This window comes from Cetorhinus maximus, chromosome 26, assembly GCF_964194155.1.
Source record: "Cetorhinus maximus chromosome 26, sCetMax3.hap1.1, whole genome shotgun sequence".
NCBI lineage: Eukaryota > Metazoa > Chordata > Chondrichthyes > Lamniformes > Cetorhinidae > Cetorhinus > Cetorhinus maximus.
Window position 1 is genome coordinate 1,771,894 of NC_135904.1, and position 14,792 is coordinate 1,786,685.

The window sequence follows — 14,792 nt, forward strand, 5'->3', positions numbered from 1 at the left end:
GATCTCCCCTCAAACCTCCTACAGAAGATGGTTTGCACCCAGAATGTCCCTTCAGAGACAATGCTTGATGTAGAATTTGTATTAATTGTTTTCTAAGGGGAAGGGGATAAATACTTCAAGAAAAAAGTCTTAAAAGAATGAAAGGGTAGGGGCATGGGATTTGGTCAAACAGCTAGCATAGATTGATATGGACCGAATGCTCTTCTGACTCTAAATTTGGATGTGCCTTTCGGAAAACTTTCCTTCCCACGTATCCTATAGAGTGTAGCAGCTGGCCCTTTGAGCTGATCATTTCAGCATAAGTTCTGTACTCCTTTTGGATATTTTGCAGTTTTCCCAGGAGTGCAGATTCCTGCAGGTTGGTCAGATTCCTTCCCACGATGCCAGTGGAATTTGCTGTCAGTACAGCCTTGGAAATGCTAGGCATTTAAACCTTAGCTGCAGAGAGCTCATCACACCATCGTACATAAGGAAGGAAATTTGAAAATATTATCTCCTCTGTCTTGGGATAGATGCAAGTCTCAAAATACACTAGCGTGACTCAAGGAAGATGCACTTAGCCAGCTCCAGAATTGCTTTCTATCCCCTGGCTGCTGCAAGTGTCAGAGTGGATGATCGTGCTGAAGTGAAGAGAAATTTGTTCTGATGTGCTGTTGAAAAGTATTCATGTTGTATTTGTGCTGGGACGTTGTTAGTACCATTTAAGGGGGACATTTTGCCCAGAGGAAGATAACAAGATGTATCCAGAGATCATGTGAAGCTGAGTGACTACAGCAGGAAAGAAACTGGTCGCGACATTAAACATTTGAGCATTTTAGAACACACTTAAACTACAATAAACCACACCAGCTGTATATTTCCTTATTCTGCTAGTGCCCAGATTTGGAAATATGCTGTGAATTTGTTGGAGAGATGTTTAAAAAACATGAATCAGTTGTCCTCACATTTGTGAAAATGCAGTCCTGTATTTTCATATGTCACTTTAGTCCTGCAGCGATCATGACCCGATTTCTACGGACAGGATCAATACCATATTAGACTTGGGTGTCTCGTCTAGTACTCCAATATAGTGAAACTGATGGAAAGTTGGATCAACCCTCTTCCACTCCAGAAGGGGAAGTCCAGTTGGCTGAATATTTAAGGTGCTTCTTTGTGATCTTCTTTTACATCCATACTGGCAGGAACAGAACTGAATGGCAATCGATCTTTTCAGTGAGTAATATGTTCAGAAGTAGGCACAAATGAAAGCTCAAAGAGGAAGCATAGTTGTAGTAAACAATACTGAGGGTTACGTTTGTATTTCAGTAAGACAATTATTTGCATAAAATGAGAATAGACACTTTTCATATGGAGATCATGAAGACAGGGCAGAAATTGCACTGGAGCTGATATCTATTTTAGCTAAAGTTGTCTGTGATTAGCTTTATCCCTGGCAGCTGAAAGAATTTCTCCTATTCCCCCTCTTCCTTGTGCATAACTTCATCTCCCTACTGTCCTACGTCACCAAGCTCTGGGTCCAAAAGAAGCCGCCCTTTTTGGATGGTGAAATTGTGTAGCCTTCATTAGGCTACCACTGCCTGAGAGACTTTGGTGTGACCAAGGCTCTGACCTCATCCTAAACTGCAGGAACATGGCCATTAGTATAGTCTGGACAGGCTGCAGGATCACTTTACTGGTACCTGCCTTGACCACCTTTGAAAGGCAAAGTGGCCCAAAGAAACTTGGCCTGAGTTATCCTTCTCAAGCTGAAGGTAAAATGTGTGCCATAAGTCATTGACTGTTAAGGGAGCTGGAAAGGGACCAAATAAAGGTTTGGGGGTTTTTCCTCTGGCCTCAGCAGAACTCATAGCAGCTCTAAGCAGGCAAGTGTTCTGGTGTCTTTAAAAGCAAGAATTACTATGAAGCTTAAGTTTGCCAAGAAGAAGGATTTATCCAGAAGTACTTTCCACAGAAAAGAATTGGTGAATTTTCTGTTCACTCCTCCAACATAAAATCTGAGGCTATGGGGGAAATTTTAACTCCCATAAGCAGGTGGGAAATAAAACTGGAAAAAGATCTCAAAGCCCTCCCCCAACTACCCTTGATCCTGTGCACTTCTGGTTTTAATGGAGGGGGATGGGGAATGGACGGACCATCCACTCCCAGGGCAGCGATGCTCATTTAAATATTTTCATGAGGCCGCTCGGCTCAGATTTCCTCTGTGTCCCAGCTTTAGTGGTGGCTGACCAGGTTTTCTAAAGGGAGACGAGGACTGTTGCATGGAACAGGTCAGCACTGCTTGTGGTCCAGCAGGTGCAGGAATGCATCCCTCTGGCCCACCAACCAATGGTCATCACTGTGATTGGACACCCTGCGCCCTGTCGCGATGCACTGCCCTCTCGATATTCTTCTCAGCCTGCAGTATTTTAGCTAGAGGTTCCAAATAGCCTGGCCACATCACTCGCTGCGCCCTAGCCATTCTGGTCTATGACCGGAATTTTCCGCTCCCGTTGGCAGCAGATGCCATGGGGGAGTGGGGGTGGGGGGTGCGCGCGGTGTGGGGGTGGGGGGGGGGGGGGGGGGGGGGGGGCGGTTTGGGGGGGTGGGGGGGCGTGAGCGGATAATATGGCAAAAAGGCCAAAGATCAGTTTTATGCCATTGTGGAGCTAGTTTGTGATTGTCCGCTCCGTCCGTCAATGGCAGGCCGTGGTTCCCGCTGCTGTGCGTCGAGAATCTAATTTCAATACTTTAACATCTCATTATAAGCCCTGCTCGCCGGAATCATCCCCCCCCCACGCTGGATCATCCGGGCATGTCGGTATGATTCACAACTGTGCATAAGCGACGTGCACCTGGCGAGACGCACTCGCTCGGGACTTCGAGGTTTGTTTGCTTCGGGCAGCACTCGCAGTCATCAGCGTCTGGTTTCATGGGCAGCACCACATCACTTTTTAGGGGGGCTCATGGGGAGGTCTTTACCTACCAGATTTGCCGTAAGGCGGGGTTGGCTTTTCAACGGCTGCAGTGTAGGGCTCACTTGGGGAAGGGAAAGATGTGGCCTCAGGCAGGGGAAGAGGCTGCAGGGTGAGGGCTGTACTGGGGAAGGGGGGTATCCCAGGGTGTGTGTGGGGGGCACATGTTGATCTGTGCAAGTGGCCTCAAGATGGTGAGGGCTGAGGGGGCAGTCTCCAGAGGAGATGAGGCCAGATGGAGATGTGAGGGGGTGTGTGTGAGAGTGGGTGGTGATGTCCCTTGAGCTGTCAGTGAGTGAGATGCTGATGAATGTGTGATCGGCTTGTGAGTGTGTGAGTCTAGGGTAATAAGTTGGATGCCTTACCCTGGCGGCATGGATGAGATCATTTATCTTCTTTCTGCTCTGGATGGCCAACCTCTTCTGTGCAGCATTGGCACTGACCACAACTGCCACTGCCTCCCAAGCCGGAGTGGTGAGATTGCTGGACCTCCTGTGGCAAGAGTGGGGGTAGAGGACATTGCAGTGGGCCTCCAAAAGGCAGTCCAGTGAAGGGTCGCTGAATTCTTCTTGGTTTTCAGGGCCATGACTTCACTGGAGCAGTCCTGGGCTGCAAGCATTGAGAACTGTGTGGGCAGCTGCAGTGTAGATATGGCACCCGGGATGAGGAAATGGTGAGGTGACGGTGTGGCGGGCGATTCAGAGGCCGCCCACCAGAGAGGCAGGAAGCAGACAAAATGGCACAAAAACCTGTATTGCGGTTGGTGGGTAAACATCTTCTTTCATGCTCGCTACCACACTTAGTGCAAACCTGGGGTGATGGCTCATCAGTACAAGTTGGAAAATAGCAGATATTTCCCAGACCAAAAGTAGAGATAACTGGTGTGAGCTGGTGCCATTGATACTCTCCCAGAGAAAAGAACTGACCAGTTGTAGCCATTTCTCATGACAAACTTAGCTGGGAACAGATAGATAAAAAAACAATGTTTAAAACAAGTTTCAGAGCTGTGAAAATCCAAAATCCATTTAAGCTGAAGCAACATCAAGGATGACACCGATACAGGGAATTTGAGGCAATAACATGAATAATGGATGTGGTGAAGTTAAAACTGCAACATCAATGCAGGCAGTGATGTAGGGAATCTGAAATGGCAGCATGAATGATGGTGTTGGTATGGGGAATCTGAATGACGAATACCGACGATGGCAGCAGCACAGGGACTTTGTAAGCACAATATGATGGCACTAGTGCCATCTGAGATCAGAGCTTAAGCTACAAAATGGAAATATTAATATCATCCCATAGCTGTTGTCATACTACTTTACACTTGATGATTGCAAAAGAATCCTTATTTTTGTACGCAGAAGCTTTCCACATTTAGCAACACTTAGAGAGTGGCCAGGGACCCACAAGTTACTGAAACAAACAGGACTGTGGTCACAACAACAGGATTGCCAGCTGGCACCAGCAGAGGAAGGCAATGATTGACTAACTTCACCTAGGCCTATAATGCTGTCCCTGCACTACATTAACATGTGAGTCTAAGATAGAACATGTGTGGCTGGCACTAGTTTGGAATTTTCCCTGCTTGTCATTTTTAGCAACTGAGATAAAACTGCTGTCATTGCAATTGCCCCTGCATACAGAATGAACTGATATAAAAAGAAACATTTGGACCTCAGGTGCCATATTCTACATTACATGAAGCTTTTCTGTTCTGTATTTATGTGTTTCTTCTGGCCACGTTACCACTGAGTGTAATAAAATGATGTAATAAATGACCTTAAATTCTAAAACAGTATTATTTATTTCCTTTTTAAAATAGAAATTGAACTTTTATGACCACCAAACAATTAATTTTATTTTCAATTTCTTTCTCCTTCTGCAATTCCCTGCCCTTAAAATAATATTACATCCTGGATTACAGCCCCCCAGGCCAACCTCAGCGAAGGGATTGGTCTAGAAATTCAGCTCTGCAGCGCCTGTTTACTAAGGGTGCTCAATGGCCTCTTAATCCTCCAATAGGGCAGCCAGGGAGCAGATGCTCATTATGACCTGGCATTAAATGACAAGATCTTGCTTTATGGTGTGAGACTATTTTGGGAATACTATTGGCCCCGCAGCTACTTAAACATCAGATATACAACTGTAGTATTAACTTCATACAACTGAAATAATAAAAGTTGGGTTGAGATGACCCCAAAAGAAAGGAAGAACCTTTCATGACCTCAGAACTTCCCAAAGCGCCAATGAAGTGCACTTCAAATCCATACTTACGTTTGGAATTTTCTCAGTCTGCTTTGGAATAAGTCTTATTTTTGTTGCTATTTGAAGTTGTCAAAGGTGCAGATTGATGTTGGGTCTCATTAAGGTCTTGAGTTTTGAGTTACTCGCCTGCTTTGGTTGGGTAGGTTTTAATCAGGACCAGGGGGAGAAATCATGGGCCTTGGTGCTTCTCCTGTTTCCAGGACCCTTTAATCCTTCCCCTCACATACTTCGTGTGCCCAGAATTTGGAACCCACAGTCACAGTGCGGTTGAACAGTTTTATATAGGTTTAGCAAAATTTCTTGGCTTTTGTACTCTATTATGCCTCTATTTATAAGGCCGACAGGAAGCTTAAGTTTCAGGATGAGACACTTTACAACCAGGGTTTGGTTAGACAATTACACACAACTAGATAGCTCATATTATGAAACAGCTCCACTTTGAACCTGGCTCAATGCAATATCCAGACAGCAACATCCAAAAGACTTGAACTTCACAAGCACCACAAACAACAATCCCATGTACAAATGAGAATATCCTGAACTAACAGTTACATGTTCTATTGGCGTATGACTCCTGATTTCATTTCCAAGTTTTAAAATGGCAAAACCTTCCAGTAAATTAGCAACAACCAATTCACCTGCGATAATGTGCTATTCCTATCCACTCAAGTGGGCTTTATTAACAGAAAAATTGCACTTTGGATTGAGTGATAAATATTTTCTTATTTTAAATGGAAACTAACCACACTTACAAATGCCCAGCATGGAGCATGTAATAGGAGCGCAAAGTACTGTAGATATAAACAGAAAATGCAGAAAATACTCAGCAGGCCAGGCAGCATCTGTGGAGAGAGAAACAGAGTCAGTGCTTCAGGTCCATGATCCGCATTAGCTCTTGACACAGGGTCACTGATCTCTCTTTCTCTCTGCACACATGCTGAGCATTTCCAACACTTCCTGTTTCTACTGGAGCTAAAATAATCCCTTTTACCAGCTGTCCACAGAGCAATCTAGGGGCAGGTGGTGGCGTTGTGGTATTGCCACTGGACTGGTAATCCAGAGACCCAGGGTAATGCTCTGGATTACCAGTCATGGCGGATGGTGGAATTTGAATTCCAGAAATTTGAAATTAAAAGTCTGATGATGACCATGAAATCGTTGTCGATTATAAAAACCCATCTGGTTCACTAATGTCTTTTAGGGAAGGAAATCTGCTGTCCTCACCTGGTCTGGCCTACATGTGATTCCAGACCCACAGCAATGTGGTTGACTCTTAAATGTCCTCTGAACAAGGGCAATTAGGGATGGGCAATAAATGCTGGCCTAGCCAGCGACACCCACATCCCATGAACAAATAAAAAAAAAATCAGACTTCTTGTGAGCCTTTCATTCCCCTTCAGCAAGAAAGCCAGCAGCAGCTGCCCCGGATCTTGTTTGGCGCAACATTAAACATGAATTTCAAAAAATAAAGTTAAGATATGAAGAAAACAAACAACTCGCTGAGCAAAAACAAAAGATCAATGTCAAAGCAATAAATTGTGAATGTAAAAAATGAGTAATTTTTTTTTTATTCATTTATGGGATGTTGGCTTCATTGGCTAGGCCAGCATTTAATGCCCATCCCTAATCGCCCTTGAGAAGGTAATGGTGAGCTAATAACAATTAATAACAATGACCATTGAAAATGTCAAGCAGCAGAGCTAACTAATAAAACCTTTTTTGCTTTTTTGCTTAAGAAGCAGAGATAGAGAGAGACAGACTAGGCCCCAAGTTCTGCAGGTCACCAGGGAAGGGGGAGGGGACTGGGGCCAAGCTAAGAAAGTAGGTTTAACTAACACCGATATTCTATTCACCTCTAGTGGCACACATTCCCAGCTGGCCTTGGTGGAATTCATATGAAAGTGGGGGTCAGGAGCAGGTTGTTTTTCAGCCTGAGTTTTACTCCTCTCTTGGCCTTTTCTGTACATACGTTTTTGGGGTTGGAGGAGGAGGAGGGGGAGGTTGTGTGTGTGTATGCCTGCATCGAGCCTCTGTGTGTGTGTGTGTGTGTGTGTTTGTGTGTGTCTACACATGTCTGGCTCACAGTCTCAGGGTTCTCTCTCTCACTCTCACACTGACTCACTCCCACTCACTCACACACTCTCTCACTCACTCACTCTCAAACTCACTCACATTCACTTTAAGACTCACCCGTTCGCTCCCTCTCTCACTCATTCACTCCCCCTGGGACCCAGGAGGTTTGGAGATTATTGTCGGAGGGGAGCAGCCACCACCTGCTTGTGTGTGACACATTGAGCCATGTGGCAGCCACTTGAGCGAGGGCCAGTGCCCTCGGCAAAGTCAAAAGCGGTGAGTTGAGAGCCTGGGCCCCCTGCAGGCACAGGCCCTGCTGCACATGCTCCTGGGTCTTGGTTTCTCTTGGGCAGAGTTTTTAATAAGTTCCAGTACCTGAGGGAGCGACTGCACCTTTTTTCTAACTCACTGATGACGGTCGATCTACTTTGTTGCTCTTTGAGTCCATGTCAGTGTTAATTTGATTTCTGAGAAAAGCAGAGCTTTAGATCTACTGCTCATTATTGGTGTTCAGCTGTAAATGTGTCTGTGTATATGTCTGGCTCACTCCCAGAGAAAGAAAATACAAGTGAGTAGGGAGAAAAATATTGATAAATGTGATTTATAAAATTCCAAGCATCTGCCTGGTGAAGGTATAATGATCAGGACCTCTAGACACTCAGGTCAAGAGATGGTCACGTTGAAAGAAGGAGGAGTTGCTCAGACACTACACGCAAGGCTAATTGGCTCACACATTTTTCAGGACCAAAAACAAAGTTTGTGGAACAGTGATGAAGTCTGATAGATTAGAAATGGGGTAAGCACCTAAATGGGAGCTCTTGTAACTGCAAACTGCCCACTTACCACTTCACGCTGGACATCTTCTGGTCTTGGCTCCAGCAGGGATCCAGTGATGAGCAGAGTTGGGAGATCAAGTGGCAAGCGTAATTCCAGTGAAAACACATCCCCTTTATTCATCATAAACTGAGGACACGTCCCTTAAGATCCATCCTCAGTTTGTCGAGTTACACTGTTTTTAAACGGACCTGTCAACCTCTGAAACTGCACAGCCTCAACCCCCATGACAATGTTCACCCCCCCTCCCCTGACAATGTTCACCCCTGTTTTAACCCATGACAATGTTCATCTCCCTCTCCTTCACCCCGTCTGACAGTGCTCACCCCCCCTCCTTCACCCCCACCAACAGTGTTCACCCTCCTCACCTCCTGAAAATGTTCACTTTCTCTCTCACCCCAACAATGCTAACTCCATTCACCACCCCAGATGGTGTTCAACCCCCTCACTTCCCTGATAATGTTCACTCCCTCCCTCACCACTGACAGTGCTCACCCCCCTCACTCCAGCTTGAGCAAACAGTCCAAGTTCCCATGATTCTGGCCATCTGATTCCATAGGGAATCCTTGCAGGGTAAAACCAGCAATCAGAAGTTTAAACTTCCCGCCTAAGTACTGTGTATGTACACATGCCAGGACTTCCTCAGCGCCCCGAGGCACATCAGCGTATTGCATTGAGTCGTTCGCCCCTTCCCACATCGGAGGATTCAGGCCAATAATATTTAAAAGGCTGCACCTCACCTTTGTGATGTCTCTCTGGATGTGATGCTGGGTTGTAAAGCTCGTAGGGAGATATTGTTCCCTACTGACATGAGCAAGATGTTTGACAGTAAAACAAGGGAAGGCATGGCTGGAGGTTGCTCATGAGGTCAGCAAAAGGAACATGGTACAACCCTCGTGCATTCAAAAAGATTTAATGACCTAAGCAGGGCAGGAATAGTGGAGAGACACATTCAACTGCATCCTAATGTGTGTATCACACCAACTCCCTCACTCTGGCTTCTGAAGCCTGCTCCGACACATTTCTTCTTACACCAAATTACCTTGCAGGTACACTAATACCTCATGATCAAATTGAATGGTGGAGCAGGCTTAAATGGCCGAATGGCCTATTCCTGCTCTTCCTCACACTCCTATCCATCAATGTCCACACATCCTATCTTGTCCATCCATCAACAACACCTATCTTTATACAATATCATGTCTCTCCCTCACTCTCACCCTCAAAAAATACTCTCGAGCCTTCCTTTCAACACATAATGCTGCTCTCACTCATGGGTCTCTTCTTCCCCTCCATTCAGGAGAAGAATGCACAGAACATTCGACAGGCAGAGAGTCAGAGGTGGCAATCCAGCCATCTTGCAAGTGGCAGCTAGAGAGAAGGAGGTGCTAGACATTAGCAGAGTGTCGACATGCTTGGCTGTTGGAGGTAGGTGCCACACAGCTAGCTGATGACAGAGTTAAATATCAGACAGCTACTTGACATATAACATTCAGTCATGCTAACTTGATGTCAGCAGTGAGTGAAATATGATCATGCACATAACGACCACTGAAAACATTCTTACCTTGACAGTTCTAATTCTTGCCTTTATATCCCATGGAGCCTTCCAGCCACACTATGCGTGGTTGCTGGTAGATTGGAGGACTCTGTCTTGAGCATGAGTGACATGATGTTGACGGCCTTTGCACTGATGTCTTTGTCCATCCAAAGAGTGCCACCGGCAAGTAACATCAAACACGACAATCAAACAAATGCATGCAGGCCTTCACCAATGGCTTACACACTATGAATGTCACAAACAGGATTCACGATATCCTAGCCTTTACTGTTCATCACTCCAATGATCTGCAGCAAAATGTTCTCCAGCTCATTGCTTGCAGAGAGGTGCAGGTAGGCCATAAGAAGGATGATGGTGAATGGGGAGACGGAAGGGGTACTTGGCTCAAAGTGTTTCCACTTCTCACCTGTTGGCCATCCTCCCCCACCATCCTCAGTCAGTATCTTACATCCTGTCTCATATCCCAGTGGCTGTGTTGCACAGATGTGGGTGGAGCAGTGTTTGGCAGGAGCCTCACAAACTTGAAAACCCAAAGGATATTGGACAAGAGTATCTCGGCTGTGAGAGCAAGTGAACAGCCTGTCCCTACCTTTGCGGAAGCCAAAGGCAGTTGCTGAGTTCCTTTTGTAAATAAACAGAATGTGTTTTTTTCTAAGAATGATTTACTGATCTTCCCTGTCTATGGTACCAACTCGGTCACCCTGAAACAAGCGTGCAACCTGGATCCTTAAGTCCCAACAAACCAGGGTACAGGATCCAACAGTTTCCTTCCTCATTGGGCTGTAAACCAATGGGTCAAACAAGTACTCTTGTACCCATTTCAGGAATTGCTCCCCCTCTTTGCCTGGTCTGTATTAGGATAATTAAAGCCCCTCTTTGTCACTACTCTTTAAAAACATAAGTGATAGGGGCAGGAGTAGGTCATTTGGCCCCTCAAGCCTGCTCTGCCATTCAGTAAGATCATGGCTGATCTGATTGTGGCCTTAACTGCACTTTCCTGTCTGCCACCCATAAACCATGACTCCTTTGTAGATTAGAACATAAGAAATAAGAGCAGAGTCTTTCTGCATCATTGTACAAGTTGCCTGCAAATTTGCTCCCCTATCTCCTTCCCACTATTTAGTATCCTATAATATACACCCAGCAGCACTGTTCCCTCCTTTTCTTCCTTCCCTATCGTTGCTGACTAGATTATAGCCAGGAATATTAAGTGACCACTCCTCCCCTTGTTTGAGGCAGCTCTCTGGTTTGCCACTATGTTATAAATCCCTGGGGCTACTTGCGTCTGCCATTCACCAACATTATTTATCATGTAGATCAGATTTCATGTTGTCACACCAACAAAGTCAGAGGACATTCTGGGTAGGTTCTTCTTAAAAAAACATGCAACATTACAGCTTAGTTCACAGCCAGTCCAAGTGTACTGACACCAATTCAATCACACAGAATCTTTTGCAAGCTGTTCTAATGCTCATGGAGCCCATGTGAGTGTTGATAAAGATTTTGAAAAAAGTCATGCTCTGTACATGAGCAGAAGGTTTAGGCTGCGTCACTTCTTGTGATTGATCTGCCTCTGCATGCCACCCACAAGGAGCTGGATTAAAACTCTGCAAAGAATTTCATTTGCCTCCAAGCCTGCTTAATTCCAAATTGTTACTATTCAATTCTTAGTAAATGGCACAATTTAAGAGGGAGGAAAGCAAAATATGTTTTTCTGTGTTTACCATCTTGTTAAAGTTTAAAATCTCAACTTCAACATATTATTGATTTTGGTTTTTGTTTTAAATATTTTGGTTGAAAAATTTAGTACCGATGAGATCAATGTGCCAATTAACTGGAAAAGTTACTGAGCTAACAGTGTGTGTCGGAGTCAAGCTTGCTCGTTATTTTAGCTTTCAAATACACTTGGGCCAGAAATTTCCCCCTGTCGGGGGGGTTGTGTGGGGGTGCGGGGATGTGGGCGTGAACCCCCGATCGGGGATGTGCCGCCATTTTAGGTGGGTGGGTCAATTAAGGCCCGCCCAGCATGACGCTCGCCCGGAAGCGCTGAGCAGACGGGGGAGGAATTCTGGGAGGTGCATACGCACGAAAGAGCGCAGAGATCTCCCCGAGGCACGGAGGGAGATTTGTTTCCGTGCTACAATTTTAAATAAAGGCTTTTAGCACTTTTAAAACATGTCCCCTCATGTGACACTATCACGAGCTGGGACATGCCAAAGAATAAAAGTATATATTTTTATTAGATTTTACAACAATTCATGAAACCTCATCCCGCCCGTGGATGAGGTTTCATGAAAAATGCAAAGGCCGCCTGGGCTCTTCGCCTGCCACTAACCTTAAGGTTGGACGGGCAGCTCATTAAATTGAATTAATTAGGTTATAAATGGCCTTTGACAGTTCAGCGGGCGCGTAGCTAACTTGGCTGTGCACCCGCCTAACTGAAAATCTAAATGACATGCCCGCCCGATGTCACTGTGCGTCATTTTACACGTCGGTGAGTGGGCCCCACCCCCGCTCGCCAACAGGAAAATTCTTCCCTTGAGCTTAAAAGCTCATCAAATTGGCTTCCCTGAAAATAAATAAGTTAGAAAGTCGATGTAAAACCAAATGAAAAACTCAACTGGGGCTCCAAGGAGTTGTACAGAGTTAGATGCTGTAAAACACTATTAAAATAGTGTGATGTTTCAGGAGCACAGGAATTGACAGCAGTTTCATTGCTTGGATTATCCATAGATATCATTCGGTTAAATGTGAGAAAGGCTCCGATGTGAATAATGCCTCTGGAGCTCTGTCAAGAGGTCTTCGCTTTATCCCTTCCCAACATTATAAGGCTGAGACTCAGAGACCTTGGTATTGACTCATGTCTGGCAGAAAGTAGGTTAGGGGAGTGGGATTGGCAGTTAAAATGGTGGGAATGACTTACTCCTTCTGATTGCGCTGGGATATAATCAAGAGGCGATACCACTTAAAATTTCAATGTGTGATTTGCATAATCAACTTTAGGTCAAACCAATATGAATTTGAATGTGGGCCGGTTGTGTAAATGTATGTTATTGTTAGGGAGCATTGCTGTCTTGCACTTAAACTGAGAAAGATTTGGGATCAATTGAAATTTCCTAGGCAGACATATGAGAAACAAGCTAAAGCACTTTGCTTGCATTAAATGCCATTTCATAACTCCCCATGCTGTCATAATGCTATATCTGTCCATCTGCACTAAGATTAATCCCTTGTAAAGATCATAGTACAGATGGAATGCATTTCATTGCTGTCCACTTTTACACCATGTAGAAACAAGACTAATTCGCCATTACCACATACCTAAAAAAGGTTAAGTAATATTATCTCTTTTATAAGCTGATACAACCTTTGAAAGCGATTATGGTATTTTTGAACAAACACAGAATAATGAGACCACACTGGGCTGCAGGATTGACATCCATGGCTGATATTACTGGTCACTTCTAATGCATGTCTATATATGCTTTCTTTATTTCTTCTCTCTCCATTTCTTGGCCCAGTTCTTCATTGGGCTGTAGGTATCCATGCCAGATCAAGGGTTTCTTTCTGAAGATGAGAAAAAATGCGCTGGTGTGGCTGATCTGACTTAATTGCATATTAGGACCAATAATGCAGTCCTGGCACGATACCCCTCATCAGCTGCTGCCCCTGTGTATACTTAAACAAGCTGATCTCAGACCAAAAAGTGGACGTTATTTAAATACTTTTTAGATTTGTAACACACAATGGACTGGGAGATCAGGGCCAGCAAAGGGAAGGAAATCATAAGATCATTATGATTTTTTTCCGTTTTGTTTATTTATTTGTTCACCGGATGTGTGTGGCACTGACTAGGCCAGAATTTATTGCCCATCCCTAGTTGGCCTTGGGAAGTTGGTGGTGAGCTGCCTTCTTGAACCACTGCAGTCCATGTGATGTAGGTACACGCGACAGTGCTGTTAGGGAGGAGTTCCAGGATCTTGACTCAACGGCGGTGAAGGAATGGTGATATATTTCCAAGTCAGGATGGTGAGTCGCTTGGAGGGGAGCCTGCAGATGGTGGTGTTCCCATGCATCTGCTGCCCTTACCCTCCTAGATGGTAGATGTCCCAGGTCTGGAAGGTGTTTTTTTCCTCTCCTGCTACAGAGATTGGGGACTTAAGTTCCCTTGTGTAATTTGAAAAAATGAAGCGGCAATAAATAAGCATGAATCCATATCAAAAAAGGGCCATCATTGGTCAGTTTTTAAAATCTCCTTTAAAGTTACCAGCATTAAGATTCTCTGACTGTATAACACAGAACCTCCTAAGTTTCTCTATTTGAGAGCACTGAGCACCTCAAGTATGATGATCACATTATCAGCCCTACAATATACATTAGTTTGTAGGCTGTGTGAAGATATCCCCATATGATTCTACATATCCTTAACTGAAGAGAAATGTAGAATTTGAAGTAAGAGTAAAAACAGGAACAAGACCACCCTTGATAGTTTATAACGTCTGGGAGACACAAAGGGAAAATCTATGATACCAAACCATTGGTGACAGAAATTCCTTATTTAGTTGTATCGAAGTGTACAAAGTAAATTTTATTCAGCTTAGCACTTCTTCCAGCTACTCACTTCTGTAGTGAGCTAATGTGTGCACCTGAGCCTGCAATTGAGACAGTTTATTTTTTGCTATCACCACGTCATTAGGCAACCATTTGTCATTACTGCAAATTATTTCATATGTACAAGATCATATATTTAGCACTGCAAAATAGTTTATACCACTTGCACAAACCTTTAACTCAAAAAATATCAAGACAGATAATGACTCAGCTCCTCTCCCCTTTCTAACAATTTGCTGAGTATTAGGATTGTTTGTTCCCTCTCTTCCCTCATCTTTCCCATCATTTTTCCCTGCTCATTACTTCCCAGCCCATTTTTTTCTTTCAATCCTCTGTGCCACTTTTCCCTTCCCCCTATTCTATCCATTCTGCTCCTCCTCTCCCCATCCTTAACTAACCTTTTATGTGGTGCCCCACTCCAGGAGTTAAGCACAAAATCAAGGCTAACACTCCAGTGCTATATTGAGGGAGTGCTGCACTGTTGGAGGTGCCAT